This window comes from Panthera leo, chromosome B1 (genome assembly GCF_018350215.1).
Source record: "Panthera leo isolate Ple1 chromosome B1, P.leo_Ple1_pat1.1, whole genome shotgun sequence".
In the NCBI taxonomy this organism is placed as follows: Eukaryota; Metazoa; Chordata; class Mammalia; order Carnivora; family Felidae; genus Panthera; species Panthera leo.
This window is the reverse complement of record NC_056682.1, coordinates 39,051,223-39,076,685: the sequence shown is the minus strand read 5'-3', so window position 1 is coordinate 39,076,685 and position 25,463 is coordinate 39,051,223. Positions and strand designations below refer to the sequence as shown.

General features: G+C 38.5%; 1 protein-coding gene across 2 annotated transcripts in view; it reads left to right on the top strand.

The window, feature by feature from the left end:
* The first annotated feature begins 1,815 nt into the window (after positions 1-1,815).
* PSD3 (pleckstrin and Sec7 domain containing 3) overlaps positions 1,816-25,463 on the top strand; it is a 727,438-nt gene continuing 703,790 nt past the window's right edge. For both annotated transcript variants that reach the window (XM_042934671.1, XM_042934669.1), the window contains exon 1: positions 1,816-1,917. The gene's annotated coding sequence lies outside the window, so the exon portion shown is untranslated. The remainder of the gene's footprint in view (positions 1,918-25,463) is intronic.

The following is a 25,463-nucleotide window of genomic DNA, read 5'->3' as shown; positions in this document are numbered from 1 at the left end:
AGTACCGATGCACTAGGTCCCTTGTTAGTTGTCTGTTGTGCTTCATCTCACACAATCCTCACACCACCCAGTGAGGTAAGTCTAACATTTTCCCCCAAATGGGGGAAGAGAGAGGTTCAGGAACTTGCCCAAGTTCACTTGACAGTAAGCAGCACAGCTGGAACCAGATCTAGTTCTGCAGACAACAGAGCTTAACCACTGAGCCTTATCAGCGAGAGCTGTAAAATACAACATCTGAACACCACACTGACAGTTTGAAAAGGGCAAATGTGTCTGATACAGAAGATTGTGTATTTTGGGCCCATCACACCATTTGTAGAGACCTGACTCTCAAGTAGAGTTTTTTGCAGGAGGTGATTTTCATGCTTAAGTGTTATTGTTTGGGATAATAATCAACTTTGAGGGCTCCTTAATTAATCAATACAAATGCTGTGTAGATGGAGAACTTGGGTTAAATCTTAGCCCTGCCCCTTACCAGCCATATGAACCTGGGCATACTGAATACAATAGTGCATATAAATATTTAGTTTATTGCCTAGCACACATTAAGTGCTCTATAACCATTTGCTATTATTCTTTTTATTATCAACACATTTTTGGTGCACACCTATTTTGGATAGATATCATTAATGGCACTAAGTGTTGGCTCTAAAATTTTAATATAGGAGAGATTCAGGGACAGCATTCTGGTTAGGGGAAGAAGAGAAAGCAGATTTACCTTAAAGCTGCTTAACATAACGAACAGCTTGAGAAACCAACAGGTTTACATACCAATGTCTAGGGAGGGTAGACTGACAAACCTTAGGGGGGCTACAACTATAAGTTCTTTAGAGAATGCATATTTCATACCCATGGAACTGCCACTGTGCTAGAAAAGAATATCTTATACCACCACCTTTAAGAAAATCAAACATGTAAATAAATCATGTGGTAGGAGACTTCCTGAAGGAGAGATCTTACCAAGCACTTGGCAATTTGGAAGAAGGAGCTGACAATGCTTTGTGGAGGTGAGTTCAACTTCACAGATATATTTGAGGTGGGTCTTGTGGGACATGTAACAATATGCCAAACAGAGAAACATAAGAGCCAGCTAAGCAAATAAAACAGGATGAACAAAGGCTTGATAACATTTAAAGGACTGGGATAGTCAGGAAATGGCATTTTGAGGAATGGCCTAACAGTTAGTGTGGCTACAATTTAGGATTTAGGCTGGGGGGCATAATACCAGGAGATTAGCCCACAGGGATAGGTTGGCCAGATAGTCTGCCAGGGTAAAGCATTTGTACTTCATCATTTAGGTAATGGCTAACCCCTGATAATTTTTTTTTAATTTTTATTTAAGACAGCGAGAGAGAGAGAGAAAGTGACAGAGTGTGGGAGTGAGCAGGAGAAGGGTAGAGAGAGAGAGGGAGAGAGAGAATCTCAAGCAGGCTCCATACTCAGCAAGTGGCCTGACTCAGGCTTGATAGATCTCACAACCATGAGATCATGACCTGAGCCAAAATCAAGAGTCAGATGCTTAACTGACTGAGCCACCCAGGTGCCCCAACCCCCAATAATTTTTAAAGAAGGAAATACTATGATCAAATCCTTATTTTAAGGATATAAAAAAATCAATGTATAGTGTCAACTGAGAGAGATTCCAGTTGTTTTAGTGAGAATGTGCCAGGTTGTGCTACAATAATAAACAAACCTAAAGTTTTAAGGGCTTAAAACAACTTATTTTTCTCTTCCAATGGGTTCCACATGGATCAGTAAGGGTCTTATGACACATAATCCCTCAATATTCCATCTTGGAACTGTACCATCTGGATAGAACACAAGTCCTCCTTGTCAGCAAGGGAAGGGAGAATTAATCACAAAGCCTTGCCTAACTGAAGAAAGGCTGGAATTGTTGATGAGCAAATGGAATGTCTGGTGAGCCTTAACTGTCTCTGGCACGCCAGTAGAAAAATAATTTTAAAACTATCTGGATACGACATAATAAGAGCCACTGGAGAGGTGGAGGTAGGGTTAGATGCTGTACCTAGGGGCCTGGCCAGGGCCAAGGAGCCATGGAAAAATTGGTCCTTCCACATGCTTCTATTCTTAATCCCATTCTTGCTTACAAATGGCTGTCAACTACCCTCCACTGAGATAGCTGTAGATAATTCAGAAGTAAGCTGATAAAAATTCTAGGTCTAGTGGGAGCTGCAAAGACATGGTATGTGGAGATCCAAGGCCATGGTCAGTTGTCAACCCTAACAACTTTTCAGGTGTGTGGATCCCATAGTGCCCATTTCCTTTTTCACCTCTGTGTCCTACTTGTGAGAGAACATAAACTAGGTGACCTCTGCATGAGAGGGAGGGGGAGGACAGAGAAAGGAGAAAGAGAGTATAAAATACTATATACTGGATAAACACATAACAAAATGTTAATCGTGGTTGTTTGGAGGTAGTGAGATTATGGATTACTTTCTCTTTCTCTTTTACTGCCTTTCTTTTCTGCATTTTCACATTTCAAAACTAAACGTTATTAGTTTTCATCATTTGGCAACTTGTTTTATTAAAACACAATATAGACGTTGTACTATGTATTCTGCCAATGGCTCTGTAAGGTTGACACTTAAAAACTTTTTAAATTATTTTTTAAATCTTTTTTAAAAACGTTTATTTATTTATTTTGAGAGAGAGAGAGAGCACACGAGCAGGGGGAAGGGCAGAGAAAGGGAGAGAGAGAATCCCAGTTAAAATCTGTGCTGCCAGCACAGAGCCTGACACGGGGCTCAATCCCATGAACCAAGAGAGCATGACCTGAGCCGGAAATCAAGAGTCAGACGCTTGACACTTAAAATTTTGATTTAATTTTCTACATTATACAATGAAGAATAGAAAAGGCTAGCAAAAAATCCTCCAACTTCTCTGTGAAACTAGTCTTAGACTCCATCAAGGATCTGAGGACAGAGTTTGGGCCACTGCCTGGGAAGAATACCTCCAGAAAGGGGCTTGGGCTGGGGGAGGTCACAGGCCCGTTACTGCCATGAGGCTGAATAGCTAGCAGCAGAACCAGAATCTGCTCTCCCAGAAGCACATTTCTTCAGGGTTGGGTCAACATCTGAGTCCTTGATCTGTGTAGAGAAAATTCTCTCCCCTCTGCCCATGATTGAATAATGAAAGTAATACTACTGATTGTTAAGAATCTTATGTTGATATGAATACTTTAAGAAATCCATTTATAAAGACAAAATGTACGAAGTAGCACATGTGACAGCAGCCTGGGGGCACTATTAATCTGAACAGATAAAAGATGAATACTGGAAGGACAAGAAGTTTGGGGTTTGTAATTTAAGCAATGCAAATTGTTTTCCTGTGTGGATCAAGCCAGGATGGTAACTTGTGGTTATGTCACTGTGAACATTCTTTCCCTCTGTATCATTGGAGAAGTTACACAGTCATTCTGATTCTCCAGCTGTTTCTAATCAAATTAAATGAAAACTTGAAAAAATACTCAGAACTGAACCCACACCATCTACAGACAGTTCTTGTTTCAAGCAACACTGGGGGAGTGGAATCTTCCTATCACCAACTTACAGCTTATTTATTTCATTCCTGACAGAGAGAAAAACATACTAAGAGCTTTTAATTATGCAGAAGATCTATTGTATTCTTTCTTTGGTCCCCTTTCCTTTGCAGGTCTCAGTAGAGAGAGATTGTCTGCCAAGCCCAAACATTTAGTAATGTGTTTGAAACAGGCCACATGTGGTAACTAAGTCCTCAGAAGACACCATAGGTTCTGAATACCATCAGAGCCAAGAGGTCATTTAAACTCCAAGGTTAGGAAACGGGTCTGTGAGTAAAACTGCACAACATTGTTTCTTTTGGTGATAGATGCAAACATCTCATATAAAATGCTAGGGAACCATATTCTAAATGTTGTAAAGGAATAAAATGATAATTTTTTGTGTGAATTGGTATAATGTAAGTGTAATTAGTAACTGCACAGGGAACTGGTACCCAGTTTCAGTTCCTGTTTACTGGATGTCTCTGCACCTGTAATCTCACCTCTCTAAATATGAGTTTTCCCATCAGTGTGATTGGGACAGTACTTCTCTCATTGGAGTTTTGAGTGCCTGGCTCACAGTAAGTGGGGAAACAGAAGGATGAAAAATTCTCACAGCCAGAGAGGGCAGAGTAAGGAGTTAGCCTTACCTTCTTTGGACTCAGAATCTGGGCTCTTAAGCCCTAGGATGTAATGAAAGCAAAAAGCCAATGTAAGAAAATATAGGGCTATTTTTCTGAATGAGAGTAAGAAATAATTTTTTAGTAGTATAAAAAGTGAAGGAACCATACAGTAAAATGTATAGATTTAACCACACAAAATTTTAAAAATTTATATAAAAAAACATTTTCTAAAAATTTAAGAGGTAAATACAACTGAACAAAAATTTACAACATATATTGGTTAATATTCTAAGTATATAAAAAAGCCAAGTGTTTAAAAAGATGAACAGTCAATTTTTAAAAAAGACAAAATACATACACTAAAAATTTACAAAATAAGAAATACAAATGGCCAATACACATGTAGGAAAATACTGTAAAGCCTGAAAAATTATCCAGAACACTTCATAAGTTGAAAGAATGTCCATGTTCCGAGACCTCTTCTCTGATTCCCTTTTTCCCTCAGGCTCCCAGCTTGTAGTGAACTGGGAACGTGAGAGCTGACAGGATCTAGCCACTGCTGAGTTCTGGCTCCCTTCAGGCCACTCTCCTCCACACTGTATGGTCCAGCCTGCAGGACACAGTAGACTTATGGCATTCTCAGATTTAACCTTCCTGGTGTTGACAATTTGTGACCTACTCTGCTGAGGCTTGAATTTTAATCATAGTCGTGTAAGGTTGATGATCAGTTAGCTAGTGAGTGAGCCTAACTGACTGCTAAGCATTCCCAGTTAACTGTGCTTTACTGTTTCATGGTTAAAGCCCATTCTCATACAGTAATAAAAACTGTTTCTTTATGCAAAGTGATCAAGAAAGAAAGAAAATAGCATGGTGGTAGAAGTCAAGTCAAAGTGCAAAGGTCTTAGAAACTTTTTGATCTTGGTTAGAAGAAAAAACATCTTGGGTATAAAGCATACTGTTCTACAAAGGCAGTAACAATATTCACAAACAGAATGTTCTAGAAGGTTACCCTTTTGAATGTTAAGGAGTCTAATGAATTGTTCTTCCCTGAATGAATGTTGCTTTAAGATCTGATGCCTTTGCCTTCCCTGTTTTTCACCCTCTTTGCTTCCCTTCTTCCCCATAAGGCCAAGTCCCAACACTTCCTCTGAGAAGCCTGGGCTGCAAATGGGCAGAGGGCATCACATCATCTTTGTATTTGCTTCACACTTTGTGTATGAAAAATGTAACATGGAGGTTAACACCATAGACTCCTGAGCCAGAACATCTGGGTGCAATCCCAGCCCTGCCACTTATAGACTGTGTGATCTTGAGACAGTTACTTCTCTGTGTCTCAGTGTCTTCATCTGCAAAATGGTAATAAAAATAGCAACTACTCATAGGAATGTTGTAAGCCTTAAGGTAGTTAGTAGGGTTCTTAGGACAGTGTCTGACACATACCAAATGCTGTTTTATCATTCTCCTATAAAACTTCCCATACTTTATTGTAGTTAACTGTTTATATGCAGAGCAGGATTGAAAAAGAAAAAAAGAGGACTACCAAAACTCAGTTGTGCAGATAAAGTGTAGTTTCTTTAATTTGTTTATAGATTTTCTGAACTTCCTCATGACTGAGAACTGCCACCTCTGCTCCTCTTGCTCTGGGAGATAAAACAACCAAATTTACTCCAGCTTTGTAAACTGAGTTTGATCCAGTAATTTAAATAGCCCATTGATAATGCTATCTTTGAAATAATTGCTTAGACTCTTTTTTGCGGCTCTCCAAACCTCATCTGACTCCTCTGGGTTGGCCTCTGAGTTTCTGGAGGGAGGGAGGATGTCCTGCCTCTGACGGGGGAGTGTACAAGGCTCTCCAATACACACAGTGCTTTCTGGTCCTGTCTTATCCCAGCTGAGAGGCTGTGCTGGCCTTCTACTGGGGCCTGCTGCTAATAAACTCACACTCATCTATTTCTCAGCTCCGAAAGACCTACTAGCCTCTTTTGCTGACTTAGCTCCACCAGCTGTGGCCTCCTCCAAGTCCCTGTTGTGTGTTTCACCCTGTTCCAGGTAGTCTACCCCTAGCTCTCTTGCTGTTAGCTGCCTCTCAACTTAGTATCCCCACCACATGAGATGTGTGAGGAGCTCAGGAGTGCAAACTAGACCCTTTCTCTGCCTGAACATGCTGCTCTGCTCTATGATTCATTCAGGGGCAACTAGCCCCCAGAATTTCCAAATTCTCTCAAACATACAGCTGCCTCTTTTTTTAAATGTTTATTATTATTATTGAGAGAGAGAGAGGAAAAGACAGAGTGCAAGCAGGAGAGGGGCAGAGAGAGAGGGAGACACAGAATCCAAAGTGCTCTGACATGTTAGCACAGGGCCTGATGCAGGGCTCAAATCCACGAACAGTGAGATTATGACCCGAACCAAAGTCAGATGTTTAACCAACTGAACCGCACAGGCGCCCAGCAACTGCCTCTTTTGACCATCATATTCCCACTTTACCTGGGTGTAGAATGGAGGCTTTCCTCCATTTCTTGCAGATTGTCTGTCCCCTGTTGCCCTTACATGAAACTCTGGTCTTGACAGCTGGCCTGGAACTTAATATAGCTTTCTTCCCTTCATATCCTATCTGAATAGTGCCTGCCTTTCAAGCCTATTTTGTAAGTGAAAAATCCAATTCAAAAATTAGATTCATTAGAATCTAAATGCTAATGCTTTCTTTTCCCTTTGGCATTCGTGCTTAAACATTTTTAATCCCCTCAAGGCTGACAAAGAAAGGTTAAATACAGTAAATTACCACCCAACACACACACACACACACACACACACACACACACACACACAACTGGAAACATCAGCCCCATTATCTGAGTTTGTCTCATAGCCCCTGAGCTCTGCAGAGACTGACTGTCCCATTCACTGAGCTGGGTCTGTCTCAATTTGAATACAGGCACTACCACTTACCTTGGGACTTTAAGCAAGTTACGTGGTCTATCTGTGTCTATTTTTTCATCTGTAAAATGCAGATAAGAATATGATTTTGTGGGATTCTTTTGAGGGTTAAATAAATACATGAAAAATGTTCAGAGTAGTGCCTGGCATGCAATAACTGCTCAAAAAGTGAGAATCATTATTGCTATTAGCTCAGCACTTCTCCAGAGTAGTATGCTCAATAAATGTTCATTGAAAGATCATACAATGAGGTATAGATCAGGAGTTCTGATTATCAGCATAGAAATATGAGTTTAATAGCCTTATATCCTTATATTACATATCTTTTGCAATCATGTGTCTCTAATCCTTACTCATAAGCAAAACCCCAATTAGTCTTTATTTCACCTAATACCATGCATTTAAATATTTGATACCTATTCCCAAAGCTACTTTTAAAAATTGGTCTTAGAGGGATGCTGGAAGACAGTGGCATAGGAGGATGCTGGGCTCACCTCCTCCTGCTGATCACTTAGATTCCACCCACATCACCCTAAATAATCCAGAAAACCACTGGAAGACTAACAGAACAGACTCTCCAGAGCCAAGCATAGACAAGAGGCCCATGGAAGAGGGTAGGAAGGGCAGAGAGGCGGTGTGTGCTACTCGGACTGGCAAGAGGGAGCCGGGGCGGTAGAGGGGCAGCCTGCTGGGCAAGGCAGAGCCCCCGAAGTCTGGCTTGCAAAAAGTGGAGGGGCCAGACTGCACGAGTTCTGACAGCCAGGGGGACTTAACATCTGGAATGTTAAAAGTCAGTGGCTCTGATCTCAGAGAATGAGGAGGGTGAGAGGACGCCAGGAGGGAGAGTGGTTGAGTCACAAAAAGACAGAGCTTGGCAGGGGAACAAAGGCGCTGGCAAGTACCATTTCCCTTTCCCATCCCCCAGCCGAAATTCCAAAGGGAACCAGTTCCTGCCACCGAACTTGACTGCACCGCCCAAATGCCCAAAACTGTGCTTATGTGGATCCATCCCTCCCATGGGCCTGCCTGCCTCCTGGTGCTGCAGAGTCCCTCCCTCAGGGGGCCACTGAGGACTGGGCTAGCTAAGCCTGCCCATCCTGCCCCTGTGCACCTTGTGGATCCACCTGATCTAATACACCCTTGGCCAGATCCCATGGAAGCAGCACCACAAGCCTGGAAATGTGCAAGCAGCCCAGACAGGGACAACACCACTCCACAGTGAGTCCTGCCCCTGGGAGAGGGGAAGATAAGGTACACACCAGTCTGACTGTGGCCCAAGCAGTGGGCTGAAGGCAGACATCGGGTCTGACTGCAGCCCCACCCACCAGCACAAGTTTCTCCAGACAGCACAAGGGAAGTGCCCTGCAGTTTGGAGCTACTTCAGGGACTACCCAAAATAATGAAATGGCAAAATTCTCCTCAAAAGAAATTACACGAAGTAATGACAACTAACAAATTGATCAAAACTGATTTAAGCAATATAACAGAACAAGAATTTAGAATAATAGTCATAAAATTAATCGCTGGGCTTGAAAAAAGCATAGAGGAAAGTAAAGAACCTATTGCTACAGAGATCAAGGGACTAAGAAATAGTCATGAGGAACTAAAAAATGCTATAAACGAGGTGCAAAATAAAATGGAGGTGGCCATAGCACGGACTGAAGAGGCAGAGGACAGAATAGGTAAATTCAAAGATTAAATTATGGAAAAAGAGGAAGCTGAGAAAAAGATAAAAAAAATCCAGGAGTATGAGGGGAGAATTACAGAACTAAGTGATGTAATCAAACAGAAAAATATCCACATCGTAGGTATTCCAGAAGAAGAAGAAGAGAGAGAAAGGGGCTGAAGGTGTACTTGAACAAATCATAGTTGAGAACTTCCCTGATCTGGGGAAGGATAAAGGAATTGAAATCCAAGAGGCATAGAGAACTCCCTTTGGACATAACTTGAATGGATCTTCTGCATGACATATCATAGTGAACTGGCAAAATACAAGGATAAAGAGAAAATTCTGAAAGCAGCTAGGGATAAACAGGCTCTAACTTACAAAGGTAGACACATAAGAGTAGTGGCAGACCTATGTACTGATACTTGGCAGGCCAGAAAGGAATGGCAGGAAATCTTCAATGTGATGAACAGGAAAAATATGCAGCCAAGAATCCTTTATCCAGCAAGTTTGTCATTCAGAATAGAAGGAGAGATAAAGGTTTACCCAAACAAACAAAAACTGAAGGAATTCATCACCACTAAATCAGCCCTACAAGAGATCCTAAGGGGGTTTCTGTGAGTGAAATGTTGTAAGGACCACAAAGTACCAGAGACATCACTACAAGCATGAAACCTACAAATAACACAATGACTCTAAACCCATATCTTTCAATAATAACACTGAATGTAAATGGACTAAATGCTCCAACCAAAAGACATAGAGTATCAGAATGGATAAAAAAACAAGACCCATCTATTTGCTGCCTACAAGAGACTCATTTTAGACCTGAGGACACCTTCAGATTGAAAGTGAGGAGATGGAGAACTATCTATCATGCTACTGGAAGTCAAAAGAAAGCTAAAGTAGCCATACTTACATCAGACAGACTAGATTAAATTGAAGGCTATAACAAGAGATGAAGAAGGGCATTATATAAAATTACAGAGTCTATCCATCAGGAAGACCTAACAATTATAAATGTCTATGCACAAAATTCGGATGGACCCAAATATATAAAACAATCACAAACATAAGCAACCTTATGGATAAAATGTGGTAATTACAGGGGAATTAATACTCTACTTACAACAATGGATAGATCATCTAGACAGAGAATCAGTAAAGAAACAATGATATGATATATTGGATCAGATGGACTTGACAGATATATTTAGAACTCTGCATCCCAAAGCAACAGAATATACTTTCTTCTCGAGTGCACATGGAACATTCTCCAAGATAGATCACATACTGGGTCACAAAACAGCCCCAATAAGTATACAAGAATTGAGATCATACCATGCACACTTTCAGATCACAATGCTATGAAACTTGAAATCAACCACAGGAAAAAGTCTGGAAAACCTCCAAACGCATGGAGGTTAAAGAACATCTTACTAAAGACTGAATGGGTCAACCAGGCAATTAGAGAATAAATCAAAAAATATATGGAAACAAATGAAAATGAAAATACAACAATCCGAATGCTTTGGGATGCAGCATAGGCAGTCCTGAGAGGAAAATACACTGAAATCCAGGCCTATCTCAAGAAACAAGAAAAATCCCAAATACAAAATCTAACAGCACACCTAAAGGAAATAGAAGCAGAACAGCAAAGACACCCCAAACCCAGCAAAAGAAGAGAAATAATAAAGATCAGAGCATAAATAAACAATATAGAATACAAAAAAACCTGTAGAGCAGATCATTGAAACCAAGAGTTGGTTTTTTGAAAAAATAAACAAAATTGATAAACCTCTAGCCAGGCTTCTCAAAAAGAAAAGAGAGAGGACCCAAATAGATAAAATCATGAGTGAAAACGGAACTATTACAACCAATCCCTCAGAAATACAACCAATTATCAGGGAATATAATGAAAAATTATATGCCAAGAAACTGGACAACCTGGAAGAAATGGACAAATTCCTGAACTCCCACACACTTCCAAAACTCAAATGAGAAGAAATAGAAATTTGAACAGACTCATAACCAGTGAAGAAATTGAATCAGTTATCAAAAATCTCCCAACAAATAAGAGTCCAGAACCAGATGGCTTCCCTGGGGAATTCTACCAGACATTTAAAGCAGAGATCATACCTATCCTTCTCAAGCTGTTCCAAAAAATAGAAAGGGAAGGAAAACGTCCAGACTCATTCTATGAAGCCAGAATTACTTTGATTCCCAAACCAGACAGAGACCCAGCAAAAAAAAGACAACTACAGGCCAATATCCCTGATGAATATGGATGCAAAAATTCTCAATAAGATACTAGCAAATCGAATTCAACAGCATATAAAAAGAATTATTCACCATGATCAAGTGGGATTCATTCCTGGGCTTCAGGCCTGGTTCAATATTCACAAGCCAATCAATGTGATACATCACATTAATAAAAGAAAAGAACCATATCATCCTGTCAATGGAGGCAGAAAAAGCATTTGACAAAATTCAGCATCCTTTCTTAATAAAAACCCTTGAGAAAGTCTGGATAGAAGGAACACATTTAAACATTATAAAAGCCATTTATGAAAAACCCACAGCTAATATCATCCTCAATGGGGAAAAACTGAGAGCTTTCCCCTGAGATCAGGAACATGACAGGGATGTCCACTCTTACCACTGTTGTTTAACAGAGTGTTGGAAGTTCTAATATCAGCAATCAGACAACCAAAGGAAATAAAAGGCATCAAAATTGGCAAAGATGAAGTCAAGCTTTCACTTTTTGCAGATGACATGACATTATACATGGAAAACCCAATAGACTCCACCAAAAGTCTGCTGGAACTGATACATGAATTCAGCAAAGTCGCATGATACAAAATCAATTTTTCAGAAATCAGTTGCATTCTTATACACTAATAATGAAGCAACAGAAAGACAAATAAAGAAACTGATCCCATTCACAATTGCACCAAGAAATCATAAAATACCTAAGAATAAACCTAACCAGAGATATAAAAGATCTGTATGCTGAAAAGTATAGAAAACTTATGAAGGAAATTGAAGAAGATACAAAGAAATGGAAAAACATTCCGTGCTCATGGATTGGAAGAATAAATATTGTTAAAATGTCAATACTACCCAAAGCTATCTACACATTCAATGCAATCCCAATCAAAATTGCACCAGCATTCTTCTCGAAGCTAGAACAAGCAATTCTAAAATTTGTATGGAACCACAAAAGATCCCAACTAGCCAAAGTAATATTGAAGAAGACCAAAGTGGGAGGCATCACAATCCCAGACTTTAGCCTCTACTACAAAGCTGTAATCATCAAGACAGTATGGTATTGGCACAAAAACAGACGCATAGACCAATGGAATAAGATAGAGACTCCAGAAGTGGACCCACAAAAGTATGGCCAATTAATCTTTGACAAAGCAGGAAAAAGTATCCAATGGAAAAAAGACAATCTCTTTAACAAATGGTGCCGGGAGAAATGGACAGCAACATGCAGAAGAATGAAACTAGACCACTTTCCTACACCATTCACAAAAATAAACTCAAAATGGATGAAGGACCTGAATGTGAGATAGGAAACCCTGAAAACCCTAGAGGAGAAAGCAGGAAAAAATCTCTCTGACCTCAGCCACAGCAATTTCTTACTCGACACATCTCCAAAGGCAAGCACAAATGAACTACTGGACCATATCAAGATAAAAATCTTCTGCACTGCAAAGGAAAAAAATCAACAAAACCCTAAGGCAACCGACAGAATGGGAAAAGATATTTGCAAGTGACATCTTGGACAAAAGGCTAGTATCTAAAATCTATAAAGAACTCACCAAACTCCACACCCGAAAAACAAATAATACAGTGAAGAAATGGGCAGAAGACATGAATAGACACTTCTCTAAAGAAGACATTCAGATGTCTAACTGGCACATGAACAGATGCTCAACGTCACTCCTCATCAGGGAAATTCAAATCAAACCACACTGAGATATCACCTCCCGCCAGTCAGGGTGGCTAAAATGAACAAATCAGGAGACTAGATGCTGGCAAAGATGTGGAGAAACAGGAACCCTCTTGCACTGTTGGTGGGAGTGCAAACTGTTGCAGCCACTCTGGAAAACAGTGTGGAGGTTCCTCAAAAAATTAAAAATAGAACTACCCTATGACCCAGTAATAGCAGTGCTAGGAATTTACCCAAGGGATACAGGAGTGCTGATGCATAGGGGCAATTGTACCCCAATGTTTATAGCAGCACTTTCAACAATAGCCAAATTATGGAAAGAGCCTAAATGTCCCTCAACTGATGAATGGATAAAGAAGTTGTGGTTTATATATACAATGGAATACTACTTGGCAATGAGAAAGAATGAAATATGGCCATTTGTAGCAACATGGATGGATCTGGAGGGTATTATGCTAAGTAAAATAAGTCATACAGAGAAAGACAGATACCATATGTTTTCACTCATATGTGGATCCTGAGAAACTTAACAGAAGTCCATGGGGGAGGGGAAGGATTAAAAAAAAGTTACAGAGAGGGAAGGAGGCAAACCATAAGAGACTCTTAAAAACTGAGAATAAACTGAGGATTGATGGGGGGTGGGAGGGAGGGGAAAGTGGGTGATGGGCATTGAGGGCACCTGTTGGGATGAGCCCTGGGTGTTGTATGGAAACCAGTTTGACAATAAATTCATATTAAAAAGAAAGAAACTTGAATTACAGTTGTTAGGTGCAAGAGATCAATTAATTCTGTTGTTCTACCAATTCATTAGAAAGATGTGTCTAAGTTTTTCCTTATGGAAATGAATTAGTTCATATTGTAGTCTGTCAAGTTTTTCTTTATGTGTTTTGTAATTTAGTTCTTAGAAACATACATAATTAGAAATATTATTTCTCTCTCATGAATTGAAACTTTTATCATTATGTAAAGATTCTCCCTAGGTCTAGTAAATATCTCAATTATAGAATATTAAAAAAAATAAATAAAATAATAAGAATTGGTCTTAGAGAAAGTAAAGATGCAAACATAATAACAGCACAGGGAAGTGAAAGGGCGGTGCTCTGAGAATCAAAAAGACAGGCATCCCACTTACAGCTCTGGTTCATCCAGGCCAATGACCTTGGTAAGCACTGTCACCATTCCAGCCCACCTCTTGTTGCTGCACTAGATGTCTGAGTTTCTTCTAGTAAACAATGCTCTTCCTTATTTCTCTGAAGAAACAGCACATAGCATTATGAACTAGATTTGCAGCTCTGAATTTGCTTCCATAGTCCTTTAGTTTGGTTCAGGATTCCATCGAAGTCCTCTTGCAAACTGAAAACAACCCCTTGGATGATGGGAATCCTGGTTTAAAATGGACCTGGTACAACCAGGAAAATTAAAAGGGTCTAGATACATATGCTTTGTATCCTTACTTTATTGATTTAAAGACATTGATGAATTTAAATGTAAATTATTTATGAATTAAACAATAACAGCAAAATTTAAACACTCTTTGAGAAAGAACTTCTGAAGAAAAAATTTAAGTTAAAAAACTTAATTTATTTTACTCTTTTTATCCATCATCAAGATATTTCTAGTCATACTTCTCAAATTTTCTTCAAAGTATTTAATATGACCTGAGTTTTTATGTTTTAAAAATTTTTTAATGTTTATTTTTGAGAGAGAGAAACATTGAGTGTGAGTGGGGGAGGGGCAGAGAGAGAGGGAGACACAGAATCCAAAGCAGGCTCCAGGTTCCGAGCTGTCAGCACAGAGCCTGAAGTGGGGCTTGAACTCACAAGATGTGAGATCACAACCTGAGCCGAAGTCGGACACTCAAACAACAGAGCTACCCAGGTACCCCGACCTGAGTTTTTAAAAGAATCTTGGCATGGGGCACCTCGGCGGCTTAGTCGGTTGAGCATCCGACTTCAGCTCAGGTCATGATCTCAAGGTTTGTGAGTTTGAGCACAGGGTCAGGCTCTGTGCTGACAGCTCGGGGCCTGGAGACTGCTTTGGATTCTGTGTCTCCCTCTCTGCTCTTCCCCTGCTCAAACTCTGTCTCTCTCTCAAAAATAAAGATTAAAAAAATTAAAAAAAAAAAAAAGAATCTTGGCATGATTTTTATCATTTAAAAAATATTTTACAATTATAAATGCTGATAAAAAATCTTTTATATTATATACATAAGAATTTGTTTATGTTTAATTTGCATATTCTTTGAAGGGACTTAAGAAAAATAATATTTTGGAGAAAAGTTAAAGAATTGTTTTTAGTTCCACCTCAATTATCTTAAACTTCTGTTAATTAATTTATACATATATATGTAGTCTAATGACTGTTCACTTGTTTATTTACCTGTCTGCCATTTAAGAGTATATTAACAAAATATTTAAATACCCTACACATATACCAACACAGTCATGGTTAAATAAACCACCCAGATGAGAATAAACACAATGATATATTCACATCAACTATGCTGATAAGACGGATATTAGCATTTATGAATTATTTTCACCTTATTTTTCTGGAGTACTAGTTCTTCACTCAAACTAGTAATTTCTCATTTTCCACTATTTACTTCTAGCTCTCCAAATTCATCCTTTTGTTATTTTCTGTTTACTTTTTATTTTTATATTCTACTGTTAATTCTTTCCCCAGACTTCAGCTGCTATTAAATTTCTTTTCTGGGATGGTTTAAAATCATTTTATTTTTCTTCATAGTTCTCTTTCTTCTCTATAATCTCGTGGCATTCTTTCCAGCATGCCATACTTTTTACAGAATTACATTGATTGCAGTTGGTCCTAAGCTTTATATTTCTGAGCTTTACACATAGCAAGATTGTGTTTGAAAGCAATCAATACTGTTAACTGCCCCCAAACTCAATCCTACCCTTGAATCTGCCAATAAAGCTATATGGGAATATAGGGATTAGGCAATAGTTTGTACTGAACAGTCTCTGCCGAGATATGACTGGTTCTCTTCCTAATGGAAAATCATGCCCACTTTCCCTTTTCATGGGGTAATACTTTTTCTTACTGTGTGATCTATTATCACTTTCAATCAACAAGGGAGATCCCATTGATCTGAGATGAAAAGGTACATAGCATGGTAAAGTTCTACCAGCATTAACACCCCCTCCATATGTATAAGTACAAAGAAAAATTCTGAATCAAATTATAGAAAGAGGAATAAAATTAGCTCTAATGGACTTTTAATAAAACATATGTTATTGGGAGAAAAAAAATAAAATTCTAGAGGATTCATTTGTCAATCTGTGAGTCTAAAAGTTTCATTAAAAAAAAGTAGAATCAAAGAATGTGTCAGCTGGAAAAGGCCTAGGGATCATCTAGGGGCCCACTCATTTTAAAGATGAGTAAATGAGGAAATGGGACTAGCCCAAGCCTCTGGAGGAATTACTGGTAGAGCCAGGAGTAGAACCAAGCTCACTTCAGTGCTCCCACTGGAATTTGTTGAGGGATGCCAGAATCAGTCACCTGCAATCCATTGCTGTAATAGAGTGTACTGAAACCTTCTGGAGACCTGGTGATTATCCCAAAATTGACTGAAAAAAATTGAAAAAATTATTCACAAAAATATATCTAATTCAAAGTTAAAATTCAAACTATGAAAAATGTCTATATAATTTCACCACAGTTTTTAGTCTTTTTAGTGTATTGGTGGTCTGTTTTTGTATGTTATAGTAAAGATACATTGAAGTTTCCCTTATAAATATATTTTTTAAGTTGGAGTTTGTGAGCAGGGATAGTTTGACAGAAACATTTGGGAGGAAATTCCACATTTCCAAAGCATGCCTTCAGTATAGGAAAAGAACAAATGTGTTGATTTTTCTTTCACGTGTGTTGTTTTGCTTAGGTCTTAGTCATAGCACAATATATGGAAAATTTTATTTTAGCAAAGGGAAAGAAATGGAACAATCATCTAAAGGAACAAGACATTTGGGCAAGAACCCAAGCACCTGGATGTCTAAAATATATAGTCTTGTTTGGAATAGACATTCTCTTCCTGTGTCTCTGACTTTCATAATCACAGATTGAAGTATACAGAAATCTAACTGCTTATATGTTTCTAGAACTAAACCTAAAGTCTATCAAAAGGCCCCATTCTTCTTGGAGATAAAAAAAGTCAAGGATATTTTCAAACGACTTATCCCATAAAGGGTTAGGCTTTAAGTTAGCACTTTTGTACTTTTTTGATAAATACCCAGTAGTGTGCTCACCGGTTCATAAAGTAATTATATTTTTACCTTTTTGAGGAAACTCCATACTGTTTTCCAGAGTGGCTGCACCAGTTTGCATTCCCACTAACAGTGCATGAGGGTTCCCCTTTCTCCACCTCCATGCCAACACCTGTTATTTCTCATGTTATTGATTTTAGCCATTTTGACAAGTGTGAAGTGATATCTCATTGTGGTTTTGGTTTTTATTTCCCTGATGATGGAGTGATGTTGAGCATCTTTTCATGTGTCTGTTGGCCATCTGGATGTCTTCGTTGGAAATATGTCTATTCGTGTCTTCTGCCCACTTTTAATTGGATTATTCATTTTGGGGGGGTGTTGAGTTTTATAAGTTCTTTATATATTTTGGATACTAACCCTTTATGAGATATGTCCTTTGCAATTATCTTCTCCCCAGTCCACAGGTTGCCTTTTACTTTTGTTTATTGCTTCCTTTGCTATGCAGAAGATTTTATTTTGATGTAGTCCCAATAATTTATTTTTGCTTTTGTTTCCCTTGCCTCAGGAGACCTATCTAGAAAAAAGTTGCTCTGGCTGATGGCAGAGAAATTAGTGCTTATGCTTTCTTTTATGGTTTCAGATGTCACATTTAGGTCTTTAATCCATTTTGAATTTATTTTTGTGTGTGATGAAAGCAAATGGTGCAGTTTCATTCTTTTGCTGTCCAGTTTTTCCTACAACATTTGTTGAAGAGACAGTTTTTTTTCTCCCCATTGGATATTCTTTCCTGCTTTGTTGAAGATTAATTGACCATATAGTGGATTTATTTCTCAACATACTATTCTGTTCCATTGATAAATGTGTCACTGGATTTTTGTACCAGTACCATACTTTCTTGATCACTATAGCTTTGTAGTATAACTTGAAGTCTGGAATTGTGATGCTGTTTTAAGATGGAATGTTCTGAATATATATGTTAAGTTCATCTCGTCCAGTGTGTCATTCAAAACCTATTTATTTTCTGCTTAGATGATCTGTCCATTGATGTAAGTTGGATGTTAAGGTCCCCTATGATTATTGTATTATTATCAGTTAGTTCCTTTAGGCTTGTTATTAATTGTTTTATACATTTGAATGCTTTCATGTTAGAAGCATGAATATTTACAATTGTTAGATCTTGTTGGATCGTCCCTTTTATTATGATATAGTGCTCTTATTCATCTCTGCTTACCATCTTTGTGTTAAAGTCTACCCTGTGCACTATAAGTATTGCTACTCTGGTTTGCTTTTGACATCAATTTGCATGATAAATATTTCTCCATCCCCTCACTTTCAATTTGCAGTGTCTTTAGATCTGAAATGATTCTCTTGTAGGCAGCATAGGGAGGGATCTCATTTTTTTAATCCATTCTGACGCCCTATGTCTTTTGATTGGAGCATTTACTCCATTTATATTCAAAGTAATTATTGATAGATTTGTATTTATTGCCATTTTATTACTCGTTTTGTCATTGTTTCTGGAGATTTTCTCTGATCTTCTTGTCTTTGTCACTTTTGGTCTGTCCTTTCCACTCAAAGAGTCCCCATTAATATTTCTTGCAGGGCTGGTTTAGTGGTAATGAACTCTTTTAGATTTTATTTGTTTAGGAAATTTTTTATCTCCCCTTCTATTCTGAATGATAGCTTTGCTGAATACACTGTTCTTGGCTGCAGACTTTTATCATTTAGCACATTGAATATATCATGCCCCTCCCTTCTAGCTTGCCAAGTTTCTGTGGAGAAGTTTCCAGGTAACCTTGTGGGTTTTCCTTGTAAGTTAAGAATTTCTTTTGTTTTGCTGCTTTTAGTATTTTTTCTTTGTCACTATATTTTACAAATATAATTACAATATGTCTTGGTATTGGCCTGCTATAGTTAATTTTGATGGGAATTCTCTGTGCCTCTTAGAGATGGAAGTCTGTTTCCTTCCCTAGATTAGGAAAGTTTTCAGCTATTATTTCCTCAAATAAATTTTCTGCCCCCTTTTCTCTCTCTTCTTCTGGGACTCCTATCATATGAATGTTATTATGTTTGATGGAGTCACATGAGTCTATTCTCATGTTGCATAATTTTTCTTTCTCTCTTTAGTTCAGCTCCATTCTTTTCCATTATTTTATCTTCTCTATCACTAATTCATCTCCCTGCTTCTTCCAGCCTGTTGTTCATTCCATCAAGCATGTTTCTAATCTTGTTTATTGCACTCTTCATCTCTGATTGATACTTTAACTTTTTTATCCCTGTTGTAAGGGTCTCACTGATGTCTCAAGCCCAATGAGTATCCTCACGATAGTTGCTTTAAATTCTCCACCAGACATATTACTTATATCTATTTCAATTAGATCTCTGGCCATGACCTTTTCTTGTTCTTTCATTTGGGCTAAATACTTCCATTCACATTTTGTCTAAGTCTCTATCTTCTTCTCTGTGTTAGAAAAACCAGTTTGTCTCCTGCTTCTGAAGGATGGCTTTATGAAGTGATTCATATAGTGTTCAGGCCCTGGCACTTCCAGGAGTGTCTCTGATGTATGCTGTGTGTGCTCTGCTATTGTGTTTTTGTTGTTCTATCCTTGATGCCAGTTGTCTGCAGAGGCTGTCCTTGCCTGCTATGGGAAGTGTTTGGTCCCTGGCCTGAATGTGGTGAGTTTTGACTAGGTGTGCCCTGGTCTGCTTGTTAAATGAGACCTGATACTACTTCCACTAGAACTGAAACCCCGTAGAACTCTCTGGTCAGGAGACGTGATATGGAAAGGGGTTTCTCCTGATCTTCTCTGAAAGGGGCCTGCTGCACTGGGATGGAGGCGTGCTTGACTGAGAAGAGCAGCCCCACCAAAGTGCAGAACTGTGGCACTTGGAATAAGCAAGATAGGCAGCCAATGTCAGCACTTCACTGATTTTTGTAGATGGGTCTGTGTTTATGCTGATGGTGGGGGAAGAAAATGGCACCAGCCAGCTCCTTTGTCCCCAGAGAGGTGTCTCCGTGAACACTGACTCTCAGGGACATGCTTCAAGAGCAAATAATCTCTCCACTGTGTGTTTCAGGTGCTCTTCAAATTGCAACCAAGGTTGTTTGTCTGCCATCTCACCAGGAACAGGGCAGTGCCCTCTGGTCTATATCCCAACCAATCCCACTGATCTTTAAAATTCCAGGCTTTATAAGCCCCACTGATTGCAAGAACTCATATAATTTAGCCCCTCTCATTTTCCAAGCCAACAGCTTCAGAGAAATGTCCTCTTTGTGCCTTCCCCTCAGTGCTCCTCTCTCTCTTGCCCTTCTCCATGACCGTGGCGCTCTCCCCTCTGCAGAAACTGTGATCCATTTTTCTCCTAAACTACATTTCCACACCTCCTACCTTCTCAATGTGGACTCTTTTCTCCTTTTAGTTGTGGAGTTTGTTCTGACAATTTCTGGGTTATTTAGGATGATTTGATAGTTATGTGTTTGTAGGATGAACCTAAGCTGGGGTCTTTCTATTCTGCCACCACCTTCTTTTACTTCAACAGACTCTTACCTATAGAGAACAAAGTGATGGGTACCAGAGGGGAGGTGGGTGGGGGCATGGGTGAAATAGGTGATTATGGGGATTATGGCGATTAAGGAATGCACATGTTGTGATGAGAACAGGATGATGTAGAAAAGTGTTGAATCACTATATTATACATCTGAAACTAATATAACACTGTATGTTAATTGTACTGGAATTAAAATTTAAAAAATAAAATGGCAATAGGATTTTTAAAAAATCTAGTGAGTTCCAAGTAAACCTATTGCTGCATGGGTTCTTCAGTCGTGTTAGGATTTTCCCTGACTCTTTTTTCCTACTTTGAGGGATGATGTAAATTTCAGAGGCTTGTGTAGTATCATATTCAGAACAGAAGTATCATTTGAGGAAAGTACAAGAGCTCTAGTTGTTGTCTGTCCTACAGTGGCACCTAGTGAGAAGAACAATTTGCCTAGTCATTGGGTGTGGACCTCTGCATACTGTTGCTTGCTGGGGTGAATTCATCCCTATCTCAGTGTAGGCTATAGGAACCACACCCTTATCTCAACCAAGAGACACTCTTCATATGTCCTCAAATAAGACTACTGGCTTTTCTTTAAATACATGTCCCCATTTCTCTGTCTTTGTCCACACTATCCCCTCTATTTGTAAAGGTCTTCCCCACTCAATATTCTTGTCTCAGAACATTATCCAGTCTTAAAAAGGCCACAGTGGGCCCTTATGCCTGTATGACTGCATTCTTACCATGTGGGGTCACAACTGCCCTCTTTGATTCAGGCTCATGTAAACTGTCCAGAACCTATAGGCACTTTTGACTTGGGCCCTAAACTATTAACTTTTATATTCAGTTTTTAAATTTAACTCACCACAGACAAGGTGAAAAAAAAATCTGACTAGAGTTGTTACAAATAAATGTAAGAACAGAATGAAGAATCGAGAGACCTGCTCCCATGTCCCAGGGCTACCACGCAACAGGCTGTGTGACTGAATGAGTTCCTCAGCTTCTCTGTGCCTCTGGTCCTCACCAGTACAATAATGGGGAATGGGATTAAGGTAGGAGAGGTCTCTTCCAACACTAAAATCCGTGGAGACAGCTTTCTGACAGTGCCACCTCTCCTCTGAACTCTTCCCTCAAGTGGGGTCGTGATCTCCATGCAACTTGATCCATGTACTCACCTTGATGCACTTCTGTGCTCAGGGAAAAGTAATCTCTTCACCTCTGGAAGCACTCTGGTGTGAGTACCTTATATAACTGAATGAGAGAGAGAGAGAGAGAGAAGAAATAAAGAAAAGGAAAGAGAAAATAATTAACCAACCAAAAAATTTAAGAAGACAATATTTGTAAATAACTAGAAATCTACAGTATATTAGGGTTGGTTCTATGAAATTACATCAGCATTTTAAATTACCTTCACCTTAGTCTTCATTGTATTTTACTGTTATACTTATCTAAGCTGAAAACTGACTACATTATGTTAAATTGTATATATCTTTTGCTTTCAATCAATATACAATTGGGTTTTCATCTCCTAAAATGAAGGTTCTATGATCTCTCTGAGTCAGAAATAATATTTTTTGCTCTAAACCTCTTATGTTTTATATTTTTCATATCACTCACCACCTATTTTGTATTTGATTTATTTTTGTCCTTTTGTATTTTACCTTCTAGACTATAAAGTGGTTGACAATAGAAGAGACCAAGTTTTGTCTATTAAAGAATAGCCACAGAATCAAATGCATGGTACTACTCAAAATATGTTTTCTGAATGAATAAAATGATAATTGCATTATTCAGCTTTCACTATGATAAGTTGCGTAAAAAAAAATCAGTGGAATGCAAACATTTATTTCTTCCTTGAAGATCATGGACAGTCAGGTAGCTCTGCTTTGGGCTGATAGTCACTTCAGTTCTGCTTCACATGTCTTTTGTCTGAGACTCAAGCTGAAGGAGACACTTCTATCTGGAATGCTCACTTCTAGTTGGATAGCTATAAGAAGGTTGGCAGAAAATCCCAAAGCTTCCTCAAGCATCCATTTGGAATTAACAGGAGTCACTATTTCCCTCACTACTTAGCCAAAGCAAGTCACCCAGACAAACCTAACTTCACTGGGAAATATATTTCCCTTAGGAGTGAGGTAGGAAAGATTCAGAATTAAGGGAATACTTACTAACAAATAATATAATCCACCACAAAGACATTGGAGAATACAGGATGGAAAATAAGCAGCTCCACAAGAAAGCTTCAGGGCTATAGCAACAGTGCAACCAACCTAAGTAAGTGCCCTAAAAAACCTCTTTCACATTAATTTTCCATCCTTATATCCTTTCCATCCTTATATACCTTCTAATTAGTTAGGACGTTGATATATATATATATATATATATATATATATATATATATATATATAATCTGTAGCCTGCATGAAAAATATATATAGATGAAGTAAAACTCAAATCAGCTATGGAATAAAATGCAGGTCCCCCCCCCCCCAAAAGACTAAGAATGAACAGTTCCTTTCCATTTTAGACCCTGGCTTAGGGAAAAAATGGATAGAGCAGCCTCCATGGAATTAAGTTAATTTAAAAATTTTTGGAGGGGGCACCTGGATGGCTCAGTCAGTTGAGCATCTGACTCTTGATGTAGGCTTAGGTCATGATCTCATTGAGCCTTGCATCGATCCCATCCACACTCAGTGTGGAGACCGCTTATAATTATCTCTCTCTCTGCTCCTCTCCCCCATTCAAGGTCTCTCTCTCTCTAAAATAAAAATTTTTTAAAGTAAAAAAAATTTTTTTGATATATTTTTGAGATATAATTTTGCATATCACAAATGTCACCAATTTAGAGTATTCAATTCAATGGTTTTAATATATTGAAAGAATTGTGCAACCATCATCACAATCTAAATTTAGAAAATTTTTCTCCTCAACATAACTGGTACTCATTAGCATTCTCTGCTTAGTACCCATCCCCTAGCCATAGGCAACCACTAATCTACTTTCTGTGCAATTAGATTTTCCCTCTCTGAACATTTCATAGAAATGGATTCATATAGTATGTTGTCATTTATGACTGCTTTCTTTCACCTAGCATAAGTTTTTAAGGTTTGTGCATGCTGTATCAGTACTTCATAATTTTTTACAGCTGAATAGTTTTCCATTGTGTGGATATACCACATTTAGCTTATCCATTCGTCAGCTGATGGACATTGAAGTGCTTTTCATTTTTTGACAATTATAAACATTGTGTATAGGCTTTTGTTTTCATTTTTCTTGGATATATATGAAGAAGTGGAGTTGCTGGGTCATATGGTAATTCTATCAACCTTTTAAAGAACTGACAAACTGTTTTCTAAAGCAGCAGCACTATTTTATACTTTAATCAGCAATGTATAGGGTTCCCAATTTCTCCACATCTTCACCAACATTTTTTATATCTGTCTTCTTGATTCTAATATCCTAGTGATAGCTCACTGTGGTTTTGATGTGCATTTTCTAAATGGCCAATGCTGTTGAACACCTTTTCATGTGTTTATTGGGCATTCATATACCTTTGTTTAAGAAATACCAACTGGGGGCACCTGGGTGGCTCAGTTCGTTGAGCATCCGACTTTGGTTCGGGTCATGATCTCATGGCTTTGTGGGTTTGGGCCCCGCATAGGGCTCTGTGCTGATAGCTTAGAGCTTGAGGCCTACTCCAGAATCTGTGTTTCCCTCTCCCTGCCCCTTCCCCAGCTCACACTCTGTCTTTCTGTCTCTCAAAAATAAATAAAATATTTTTTAAAAAAAGAAATATCAATTGAAAGACATTGCTCATTTTTAATTGGGTATTTGTTTCTTTATTATGGAATTCTAAGAGTTCTTTATATATTCTGGTTATCAGTCCCTCATCCAGTGAGCAATTTGCAAATGTTTTCTCCTGTTCTATGGTTTGTTTGTTTTTTTTTTTCAGTTTCGTGATGGTTTCATAGAATGAAGTCCTTTTGTCTTAGCTTTTAAGCTTTCCTTCTTTCATGCCGATGTATCTGTACTGCTTTAATTGTGATGAGATGCTAGACTGGGTGCTGAAGGCTATGACTTCACATGGCTTTGTCCCCATACCTTGACTTCTCTGTTCATTTTGTCAGCATAAAGGATGTTAAATTAGTACTGGCTGAGATTACCTCCTTAAACAGAAACATAAATCACACTTCCTCTGTTTGCATACCATCTACACTTGAATGAGCCTTGAACAGCTGGATGAGCCACAATTCAACTGTGACTTGACTAGAAGCCCCTAGGGCAATGTCTACCCTCACTTAGAGTTATTTCAACTTTAACTGAAGGTCAAGGTTATCAATGCCTTTCAGTTTAAAGAAGAAACATCACTGCTAGTTCTCCTCTGAGTGATATCACTAGAGAATTTGTTTTTGTTATATTAAGAACTATTTAACTCTTCACATTTAGTCCCAAATAATCTAATCTGGAAAGGCTCAGTTTACTTTTCACAGACTTTAAATCAAGTATCTCCTTTGGAGTGGTGCAGAGGTACCAGAGAAAGCTTCATTATTTCCAGTTAATGTTCCATGACCATGCCTGTGTATTTTCCATCCTCTGATCTAAAACCTAAAGATATGAAATGACCTAATGGAAAATGCTAAACCCATAAATTTCCAAGCATGAATGTGACTTTGTAAACCTGAAATCCCTCGAGAGACCTTTGTTTCCAATATGCAAGAAGGTTGTGGCATGCAAAGCCTGCTTGTAGTTGCAGGCAGTCTTTCAATTAGCAAATTGTAAGCTTGTGGGAGCTATTATAGGTCAAATGTTCTTAAATTTATTAATAAAACTGACTGGAAGCTCAGAACATTTAGGAGCCATTTACGGAACTTTCAGAGCTGTTGGATCTGCTGTGGACAAAGTTAGAGATACTAGTTTTGCCACCATTATTTCCCAATTTCCTCTTTTAATACATTGAAACTTACTTAAAAACATGAAG